Raw genomic sequence first — 11,274 nt, 5'->3', positions numbered from 1 at the left:
AAACCTAAACAAAAAGGTCCGGCATGAATTTCTGATCTTTGTTTATTATTTTAATATTATTCTTTGTATTTTGCATCTCTTCCTGTATATCAGCTGCATAAAATCCCAGTGAAGCCCTCAGAAGTTTGTGTTTGCAGTTTTTCTATTTAATCTTTGGCGGATTAAATAGAAAAACTGCAGTTATTGAATGTTGTTGTGCTTCATGATGTCTGCCGCTAGATGGCGCCAGCTGCGCCTGTGATCTCAGCTCTGCTTATTTAACAGAGAGGAAGAACCCTGGAGGAGTTGAGTTATGTTTTAATCATTTTAATGTTATATTTCTGAGGGTTTTCTGGTAAAATGGCTCCTTCCTGCCTGAAGCTCAGACTCGTCCCGCTGAACACTGAAGCTCTGATTTCCTGCAACAATCTGTCCCTGTTTCTAATTGGCTGGGGTGGCGCCCCCCCTCCTTCCCCTTGCCCCCTCCCCCCTGCCCCTCCTCTCCGGGTTATTGTCACTGACAGTCGGATTATTCCTCAGCAGCAGCAGCCTCTTCCTCCTCCTCCTCCTCTGCTCTCCGGCGGACATGCGGGCTCTTGGAGCGGATCTATGATTCCCGCAGCATCGCGGCTTCTCTGCACGGTAAGCGCTGCTGCTCCGGTTCTTCCGGTTCCTCCCGGTTCTTCCGGTTCCTCCCGGTTCCTCCGGTTTCTGTCTGTGTGTCCGCGTCCTGTCTGTGTGCGCCCCTGGCCGCTGAGCCATGTGCGCCCGGGGGAACGGAGTTCTGCTGGGTTTGCTGGTTCTGAGGAGTTAAACTTCTGAGCTCTTGCTGAGCAGCCGGGATGGGGGGCTGGAACCAGGGCGCACATTAAGCCCCAGTGGCCCCCCAGAACCCCGCCTGGGTGGCATGTGGCCCCCAGATGTCCAGCCCCCTGCAGTGGGGGGTTGGATCAGAGGGTTGCTCACCTGAGGGCTTCCTCATCCTCCTCTTCATCCTCATCCTCCTCTTCATCCTCATCCTCCTCTTCATCCTCAGCTCTGATGGAAACCAGTGAGATGTTGGAGAGCGTCTCCCTGCGGTGGTCAGGAAACAACCGATATTCTCAGTAATAATTATTAATCTCCTTTTGTCTCGGCTTGTTGCTCCAGCAGCAGCCAGTGAATTTAGTTTGTCTGATGATGATGATGATGATGATGATGATGATGATGTTTCTTTTCTTGCTTCATAATCTACATCAGGCCTGATGATGATGATAAATATTTGACCCGAAACAAAATGTTTTACATTCAAATCCACAACAAAGTCTGAATCTGAATGTTTGAAAGTTTGTGAACAATCTGTTTGGACCCCGTTTCTGCACATGTTGAGTCGTTTGGTGTCTGAGTGTGAAAAACCATAACGGCCAATTTTTGGTAGGATATTATATTTAGGGCGTCCTGCACCCAAACTCAACAATGTAAATTAGTTATATAAAAATATTTCTAGAAAAATAAGAGGGCTAATATCAATAACTGATTCTCATAATATCATAAATATTAGTTCTTCTTTCTCTACAACATGACTCCTGATTGAAAACGCGTTTCACAAAAATATTCAGTTTATAAAGCGGGAATATTTTCTCGGTGACATTCTATTGGCTAACAGCAGCCAATCCAGGAGGACCTCTGATTTCCCTTGGTGCTGATTGGACGAGCAGAAACAAGGACGCTTGTTGACGCCTCTGCAGCTCAGATGTTGTTTGACTTCCTGTGTTTGGTTCTTTGGACCCGGTGGGTCCAGGACTCTGGTCCAGCTCTTCGCTCTCAGCCTCACTGCTCATGTTCACATGTTTGTTTTCATCAGTTGCAGTTTCTGTCTTGTTTATTTTTTATTGTTTTGCTCCAAACTGGTGAAGCTGCTGTTGGATCCAGTCAGCTGTTCTAAAATACATGAATTCATGTCTGTTTAAACTCGGTTCTGCTGTCTTTCTGTGTCGGATCGGTACCGGCCTCAGATATCAGCAATGAAAACAGTGGGTCAGTTTGTCACCTGTTTGTGTCTCTGAGCTTCACGCTCTGACCTGTGACCTCGGCTTTGACCCGGGCTTTGACCTGAGACATCAGGCTCCTGTGATGACAGTTAAAGACGCGACTTCCTGTGGAGAAACAGGAAGAAACAGCAGAAATTCACTGTTTCTGAAACCAACAGGGGGCCCGGTCTGTTCCGGTCCCGGTCTGTTCCGGTCCCGGTCTGTTCTGGTCCCGGTCCGGCTCGCTCTCTGTCATTCGGTGCAGGAATCTTTCCTGACTTGGTTCTCCGTGTTTCGCGTCGGTCCAGATGGTCTGTGTGTCAGATGCGCTGCAGAACCGGCCCCTCTGCAGAACCGGCCCCTCTGCAGAACCGGCCCCTCTGCAGAACCGGCCTCCTGCAGAACCGGCCCCTCTGCAGAACCGGCCTCCTGCAGAACCGGCCCCTCTGCAGAACCGGCCCTCTGCAGAACCGGCCCCGCTGCAGAACCGGCCCCTCTGCAGAACCGGCCCCTCTGCAGAACCGGCCCCCTGCAGAACCGGCCCCTCTGCAGAACCGGCCCCTCTGCAGAACCGGCCTCCTGCAGAACCGGCCCCTCTGCAGAACCGGCCCCTCTGCAGAACCGGCCCCTCTGCAGAACCGGCCCCGCTGCAGAACCGGCCCCTCTGCAGAACCGGCCCCTCTGCAGAACCGGCCTCCTGCAGAACCGGCCCCTCTGCAGAACCGGCCCCTCTGCAGAACCGGCCCCGCTGCAGAACCGGCCCCGCTGCAGAACCGGCCCCTCTGCAGAACCGGCCTCCTGCAGAACCGGCCCGCTGCAGAACGTTGCTGCAGCGTGTTTCGGTTTGGGTTCCAGCGTCTGTTATTCCGTCTCCAGCTGATCTGCGTTTCCAAACTGATTCTAATAGTTTGTTTGGAAAAATGAAGTGAAAAGTTGGAGAAGAGCTAAACTTGTAAAAATATGACTTGTGTTATTGGAAGAGATTTTTAAAAAAACTAGTCTTCAAAAGGCAAAAAATTTAATAAAATAAAACAAAATGCAATAAAGCCAATCTTTGTTTTCACTTGAATTGCTTGTCATATTTAAGTTAAATAAAAGAATTATTGGCTGAAATGGAAAATGATAAATAAATATTTATGTTTGTTTTACGACGTTGAAGAATTTATGACATGAAGTTTTCTTGTTATTTCTGAATCCGCCTGTTTAATGCAGCGTTCTGATTGGCTGGTTTTGATTGGCTGGTTCTGGTTGGCTGGTTCTGATTGGCTGGTTCTGTATCTTCAAGTCAGGATGAAAATTTCATCTGATTGGATGTAAAATAGCTGTTTGTGATTGGCTGGTGTTGTGGCTCATTTACATAAACTTCACCAAGTTTCAGACACAGAGCTGAGCTGCCAGAAGACGGATTGAGTGTGTGTGACAGAAACACACACACACAAACACACACCATCACACACAAACACACACGCACACACAAACACACACAAACACACACACACAAACACACACAAACAAACACACACACACTCGCGCCACGTCTGAGGAGCAGAGATGCTACTGAAGCTGGAGTTCCCAGAGACAATCCACGCAGAAAGATCAGGCTGGGATTCAAACCCACAACCTTCCTGCTGCCAGGCGGCGGCATCGTTTATTTGAGAGGTGGATGAAATGTGACGTTTGCTGGTCGGAAGGTTCCAGTCAGTATTCTGAGGAAGTCGGAGGAGCTGTTTGATATTCATCACCACTTTCTCTGTTTTCCTTCTGAATCTCGTCAGAATCTGAGATGAAGCTCAGATCAGAACCAACATGAACCCAGAGCAGCAAAGACACACACACACACAAGCACTCTCACACACACACACACACACAAGCACTCTCACACACACACACACACACACACAAGCACTCTCACACACACACACACTCACACACATACACACAAGCACTCACACACACACCCACACACACACACACACACAAGCACTCTCACACACACACACACACACACACACACACACACACACACATACACACAAGCACTCACACACACACACACACACACACACGCACAAGCACTCTCACACACACACACACACACACACACACAAGCACTCTCACACACACACACACACACACACACACACACACACACACGCACAAGCACTCTCACACACACACACACACACAAGCACTCTCACACACACACACACACACAAGCACTCTCACACACACACACACTCACACACACACACACACACACACACACACATACACACACACTCACACACACACCCACACACACACACACACAACCCTCTCACACACACACCACACACACACACACACACACACACACACACATACACACAAGCACTCACACACACACACACACACACACACACACACGCACAAGCACTCTCACACACACACACACACACACACACACACACAAGCACTCTCACACACACACACTCACACACACACACACACACACACACACCCTCACACACACACACACGCACACACACACACACACACACACACCCTCACACACACACACACACGTGCGCGTTCGGATGCTCTTTAAGGCTCAGGTTTAATCTGGTCCGGCTCTGGATGCTTCATGCGTGTTTATGTGTGTTGGGTCAGAGGTCACGTTTAGCATTTCTTAGTAATGTTCTGTTTATAGAGCAGATGAAGATGGGGAGGGGGTCCTGCACTGGGCGTCTGTGATGGAACCTGACTTAGATCTATAGCTGACAGATCTAGATCTGTAGATCTACGTGCCGTTTCTCCTCATCAGGCCGGAAGTGGAGCTGCTGTGCCTCTGATCGCTGGGAGATGATTTAACTCGCCTCGGAGTGGAACCAATCACAGATACTGAATGCATGCATGCATGTGTGCATCAAAGAGCCCAGATAGCGATCAGTGCCACGCATGCGCAGCGGCGCCGGCGGCCCGGGGCGCAGACGTGACTCCTCACATGCCTAAACAAATCAGGGCGGCTGCTTTGGTATTCAAATCAGTCGGATGTAGGGAGGAAAATGTCAGGGAGGAGATGCTCTCCAGGAGGGGAGGGTGTGTGTGTGTGTGTGTGTGTGTGTGTGTGTGTGTGTGTGTGTGTGTGTGTGTGTGTGTGTGTGTGTGTGTGTGTGTGTGTGTGTGTGTGTGTGCCTTATAAGAAAAGAGATTTAACAAGCTCTGATTGATCAAAACGTTTCCCGTCGGTTTGTTCTGCTGCTCTGGGGAATCGCTGCATGTTTCTGGAAGGACAGTGATGCTGCCCCCTGCAGGCGGGGGACGATCGCTGAGTTGATGAAGGTGTGTTTATGGATGATCCTAATATTCACCTGTTGCAGCAGCACAAATTGAGTACATATTACATGCGACGCATTGGGCGCCGCGCTAGAGGGGCGCCAAAATAATGGTGGAAAAATAATTTGTAGTCTGGATTTTCCTCACTGGGCAGCTGATTGTAAATGATCTGACCAATCAGAGGCTCCGATCCAGACACTGAAACGCTCCAGCTGTTCAGAAGCAGCTGCAGCGCTGGTTTGAATCCTGATGACGAGGCGAATTCATGTGTCTGACGCATCGAGTCACAGCGTAGCGTCTCCTGACATCATGCAGCATAGACCACTCTGACCCAGTCAGAACCAAAACCCAGTCAGAACCAAAACCCAGTCAGAACCAAACCCAGACGGAACCAAAACCCAGTCAGAACCAAAACCCAGACAGAACCAAAACCCAGACAAACCAAAACCCAGACGGAACCAAAACCCAGACGAACCAAAATCCAGTCAGAACCAAAACCCAGACAAACCAAAACCCAGACAAACCAAAACCCAGTCAGAACCAAAACCCAACAAACCAAAACCAGAACCAAAACCCAACAGAACCAAAATCCAGACAGAACCAAAACCCAAGAACCAAAACCCAGACAGAACTAGTCGGTCCAGTCGGTTCTTCTGGTTGGATCTGCTGCCTGTTGTGAGTTTTTGTCTTAAAATGGCCGAAAACTGAATGAATCTTCACTGCAGTTCCTGTAATGAACAGTAGGTGGTGCTGTTGAGAATGACACAGAGCAGTGGCAGCAGAAGAAGAGTTGAACAGTTTGACCTCTGACCCCTTCCGCAGAGGAAGGCCTGGTTTCCATCTTTGCTGCGTGAAACCAGGTCAGAGTTCATTAAATTCAGAAATGTGATATTGGGTTTGTTTTCTGTGACTCCAGAATAAAACGCAGCTCTTTCAGCTTCAGGATATTAATAACTTATTTAATATTTTCCACTGATTTGAGTAAAAACTGACTGTCACATAAAGTTTTAGGTTTTTGTTTCAATATGATGAGGAACTAAAGAACATTTTTTGTTCATGTTAATATTAATTTTTAGCATTTTTTCTTTTCATTGATCACCATATTTCAACATAAAAGTGGTTAATATTTAAAAACTTCAGTGTTTCAGACGGTGGATTTAGAAACATGCATGAAGCTGCGGGAGTTTTTCCTGTCTGAGGAAAATATGTGAAATTCACCGGTCCGGTCCGGTCTGGCCCGGGCCGGAGTCTTCAGTCTTTGGACGTTCGTCTTCTGAAAACTAATTTTCATCACCGATAAATGAAAAGTGGAAACTGCAGAACCGAGCCCCAGCAGAACCCTGTGAACGGGTTCTGCTGGGGCTCGGTTCTGCTGGGGCTCGGTTCTGCTGGGGCTCGGTTCTGCTGGGGCTGTAACTCGTCCTGCCAGCTCTCGGCATGAAATCCCACATTTCTGCCATATTGTGAAGCTGCTGTGACTCTGCAGAGGAAAAGCCTGAAGAGGGACGGAGAGGCTTTTATCCTAATGCACTTCAGTCTCTGGAGGGAGAGAGACGGGAACAGAGGAGGAGGAGGAGGAGGAGGAGGAAGAAGGGGAGGAGGAGGAGGAAACAGGAAGCTCAGTGACAGATGGAGGTCAGAGGTTAATCAGTGAAGGGGGGTGATGGTCTCAAGGGGCTTCAGGACTCAGATTCAAACATGATCCTTCAGGAGACGATCAGCGGCGAAACTCTTCCTGACGCATCACTGAAGCGAATCTGTTATCTGAGCCAGAACCACAGAGGTTCTGGTTCTGGTTCTGGTTCGGGTTCTACAGAGTGTGAGGGCAGCGGGGTCAACTGAACATTGACCCTGGTCAGCTGCCTGCTGCCAGTGGGTCAGCAGGCAGCTGGTTTCATTCTCTAAATGAGATAAATGTCCGTCTGAAGGTTTCTGTGACATCAGCAGGAGGTCGGGCCGGGCCGGGCTGGGTCGGTCTGGTCGGGCCGGGCCGGGTCGGGTCTGGTCGGGCCAGGCCAGGTTGGGTCTGGTCGGGCCGGGCCGGGTCGGGTCTGGTCGGGCCGGGCCGGGTTGGGTCTGGTCGGGCCGACTCGGGTCGGCCGGGCCGGGTCGGGTCTGGTCGGGCCGGGCCGGGTCGGGTCTGGTCAGGCCAGGCCGGTTGGGTCTGGTCGGGCCGGCTCGGGTCTGGTTGGGCCGGGCTGGGTCGGTCTGGTCGGGCCGGGCCGGGTCGGGTCTGGTCGGGCCGGGCCGGGTCGGGTCTGGTCGGGCCGGGCCGGGCCGGGTCGGGTCGGGCCGGGCCGGGTCGGGTCTGGTCGGGCCGCTCGGGTCTGGTCAGGGCTGGTCGGGTCTGGCCGGGCCGGTCGGGTCTGGTCTGGTCGGGCCGGCTCGGGTCTGGTCGGGCCGGCTCGGGTCTGGTCGGGCCAGGCCGGGTCTGGTCGGGCCGGGTCGGGTCTGGTCGGGCCGGGTCGGGTCTGGTCGGGCCAGCCCCGGGGAACCAGAGCATTTATTCTGGATCAAACTGCTGCTCTTTAACCCGGAGTTGGACCATCTGATCCCAGTTTTCCGACTGTGGCTCCGGTCCTGGTTCTGATCTGCAGAACCAGAGTGAAGAGATGAAACGTTGAAGCGATCAGGTCTGAGGCTCTGATGTTGGACGAAGGGATGAAAAGGAAGCGATTTAATAACAGATTCATATTTAAACTTAATTGATACGAAGGAGACTCTTAATGTCTGTTGTTCTGCGATGGAAACAGGCTGGAGTCGATCATGACCGTCACCTATTGATTGAATCGTTAAATGATTGATTTTGAATTGAATCAGGAAGCAGTTGAAGGTTCCAGGATGTCGATGTGTGAAAGTAACTCAGACTAGGAGTCAATGACCTTTATGACCCAGGAGGCCATTGAACCTGTTTCTAATGTGCTGTTTGCAGCCCAAGACCCTCATGTTGAACACCCTGCTGTGAACTGCTGGTGTACTCATGACGTCCATCTTTATGATTTTATATCTTCAGTCCAGAACTGATATGATTTCCATCAGATCTGGTTCCCCAGACGAGTCGCGATCCGTGAAGCTGCTGCTGCCGCCGAGCTTTTTATTCACCCAACGTCCAGGAAGACGTCTTCAGTCACACCTCAAAGTGTGTGTGTGTGTGTGTGTGTGTGTGTGTGTGTGTGTGTGTGTGTGTGTGCATGTGTATGTGTGTATGTTGTGTGTGTGTGTGTGTGTGTATGTGTGTGTGTGTGTGTGTGTATGTGTGTGTGTGTGTGTGTGTGTATGTATGTGTGTGTGTGTGTGGGGGGTGTGTGCATGTGTATGTGTGTGCGTGTGTGTGTGTGAGACACAGCGATCCTCCACAGAGCTGAAACCTTCATCATGTTTCTGGGTGATTAAAGGAACGTCCAGCCGAGTGTTTCTGATCTCAGAGGTTCTGTTCTGATATGAATCCATCAGTTTGTGTTTCTGCCTCATAAAGTATCTTTATGGTGTAAATATTCCTGTGTATAGATGGTAAATATTATCAGGCTGCCTGGGCTTTAAGCTATGATATAAACAGGAACCATTAATATCTGAATCTGGATCTGATTCTGTTCCTTAGCAGAATCTGAACGCATGTTTTAGTCTAATCTGAAACGGGAAGTATTGTCTTCATTATACAATATTTAGCTGAATGAACTCATAGCTCAGATTTTTATAAACAGGTCTTCAACATGGGGGACTCAAACCCGAGGAGGTTCACAGACGGACCTGAGTCGGGTCATGAGGCTTCAGAACTTTTTAATATGTTTATAAATTCAAGGTTATTTCCCTTAAATGCACATTAATATGAATCCAACATGAAACAAACAGATCAAAGGAAAAATAAAATATGTTTCAGTCAGAAATGAACAGATTTAAAAATGCGTTCATTACATGAAATGTTCTGGAAAATGTTCATTATTGGGATTCAGACTTAAGTTTAAAATGAAAACATGACATATGAGGAAAATTTGAGCTCTACTTTAGACTTGAACTCCATTCCTGAATAAAGTCTAGTTGTTGCTCCATCAGTTTCAGGTTCCAGGCTGAGAAACGTTAAAGGCTTCAGGCAGAAACGGTGATAAACGAAACGGAGTGTTGAGGACGAGACGAGGCGAGAGCAGATTTCCTGCCTGACGGAATAAAGTCAAAATAAAACGATGAGAGGAAGAGCCAACGCAGCAGGAGACGGTCTAATGCTGCAGCGACTGACGCTGAGTCACATGCTGCTGCAGCAATGGCTGCAGCATGCGTTGCAGCAACGCCTTCTGCCAGCTGATCCCAGAACCGGAGCAACCGGGCCCAGCAGAACCTTTAATAAGGCTCTGATTGAGTATTACTGCTGGAAACCAGAAACGACCATCTTCCTCACAGATCAGCCAGAACCGGGAAGTCGGGTCCATCAGGCTTAGCAGAACCCACCAGAAACTGTTTCTGCTAACAGACATTCATCCAAATCAGGAGAATTATTTTAGTTAATCTGACATCAGATCAACGAACTGCCACATTCTGCAGATTTATCAAGTGTTTTTAGGCAAAATTTGAATCGTTATAAGATTCAAATGAACAATTTAATACAGTTTTTAATAAAAAAAATAAACATTTTATTAGGTAAAATGCAAACAAAGCTAATCTTTAGTGAACGTTTGTAGCAAACGATGAATCTGCAGCTGACATGTCAGAACATTGAAGAGCTTATTTATGGATTTATTAATTAGTAATTGAACCAGGTGAGGCTAATCCGGCACCAGAGGAGTTCTGGTTGCAGCAGATAAAGTGATTTTCATCTTAAATGTTTTATTTTTACAGCCCTGAAGTTCTTTCAGCCAACGACTGTTTCTAGAATCTGTTAATGATTAATCAGTTACTAAATTAGCTGACGATTATCTCAATAATCAATTCATCACAATTAATTATTTCATCTCTATATTCCATAAATCCATACGATGATCAGATTTGTTCTTCATAGTGATGCAAACCAAAGATGGAGGATTTCTGATCTGACCGCTGCAGACGGAGCATCAAACAGCAACTAAACCTTTCGTTATTTTAATAATCAGACCAGAGTCGAGGTTATCAGAGGTCAGAGGTCAACTGGGGCTGTTTTGTCGTCATGGTGAGGTGTTGAACAGCTGTGCCGTCCGTGTGATCTGCGTTCAGACTCACAGGTCGTTGTTTCTGTGCAGCGGTTCACAGCTCAGCTGCGTCTGGCGCCACAAGGCCGAGCTTTGTGTCACCGTCTCTGCAGTTCAGTCACGTCTCTCCTCCAGCCGCCGTCCGGCTCCCGCTTTATGAACCAGAAAGAAATCTCCATCATCACAGGAGTTGGTCTGTTTTCTGTAATGGAGCCAAGAAACAAATCACTGGTTTGTTTAATGAAATGAGTTTCAGGCCTTCAGCGAACGGCAGCAGGTCGGATGTTTGTTCAGGTCTGATCCGGTTTCAGATTCTGGAGTCAGAGGAGTCATTTCCCCTCCGGTCCAGCAGGAGGCGCCACTCTTCTGGTGTCGGCCATGTTGTGATTGAGCAGTTTGTGCTGACATTAGCATTAGCTGCTACTTGTTTAGCACTGAGATGCTATTTCAGGATTGAACAGCTTTGCTTACAAGCTAACTCTTTTTAGCACAACTTTAAGCCAACAGCAGCCTTTTCCAGCGTCCAATCAGATTGTTTAAAAACAGAAACTGACCCCCAGTAGACTAGAGACGTGATGTCATCGTTCACACGCTAGCTGCTGTTAGCAGATGTCGCTTGTGCGTCAGATTTACGGGCGTACTAGAAACATACAAACAGAGGTTCTGCTCAGCTAACTCTGCTAAATGTCCAGCTAATGCTAACTCCTTTCAGTTTACTTCCAAAGCGCTGATTGACACAAATAACCAGTTCTGGTTATTAATCACAAAACCAAAATCAGCTTTCATTAAGTTTACTAATCTAAAAGTTCAGAAAGTGT

General features: G+C 48.5%; 1 protein-coding gene across 3 annotated transcripts in view; it reads left to right on the top strand.

Annotated features, from left to right (window-relative positions):
* The first annotated feature begins 508 nt into the window (after positions 1 to 508).
* Positions 509 to 11,274, top strand: part of LOC129356364 (poly(rC)-binding protein 4-like) — an 88,985-nt gene continuing 78,219 nt past the window's right edge. For all 3 annotated transcript variants that reach the window (XM_055025959.1, XM_055025958.1, XM_055025957.1), the window contains exon 1: positions 509 to 621. The gene's annotated coding sequence lies outside the window, so the exon portion shown is untranslated. The remainder of the gene's footprint in view (positions 622 to 11,274) is intronic.

Source organism: Poeciliopsis prolifica, unplaced genomic scaffold (assembly GCF_027474105.1).
Source record: "Poeciliopsis prolifica strain line A6 unplaced genomic scaffold, Auburn_PproV2 SCAFFOLD168, whole genome shotgun sequence".
NCBI classification, from domain to species: Eukaryota; Metazoa; Chordata; class Actinopteri; order Cyprinodontiformes; family Poeciliidae; genus Poeciliopsis; species Poeciliopsis prolifica.
This window is presented reverse-complemented; position numbering and strand designations above follow the sequence as displayed.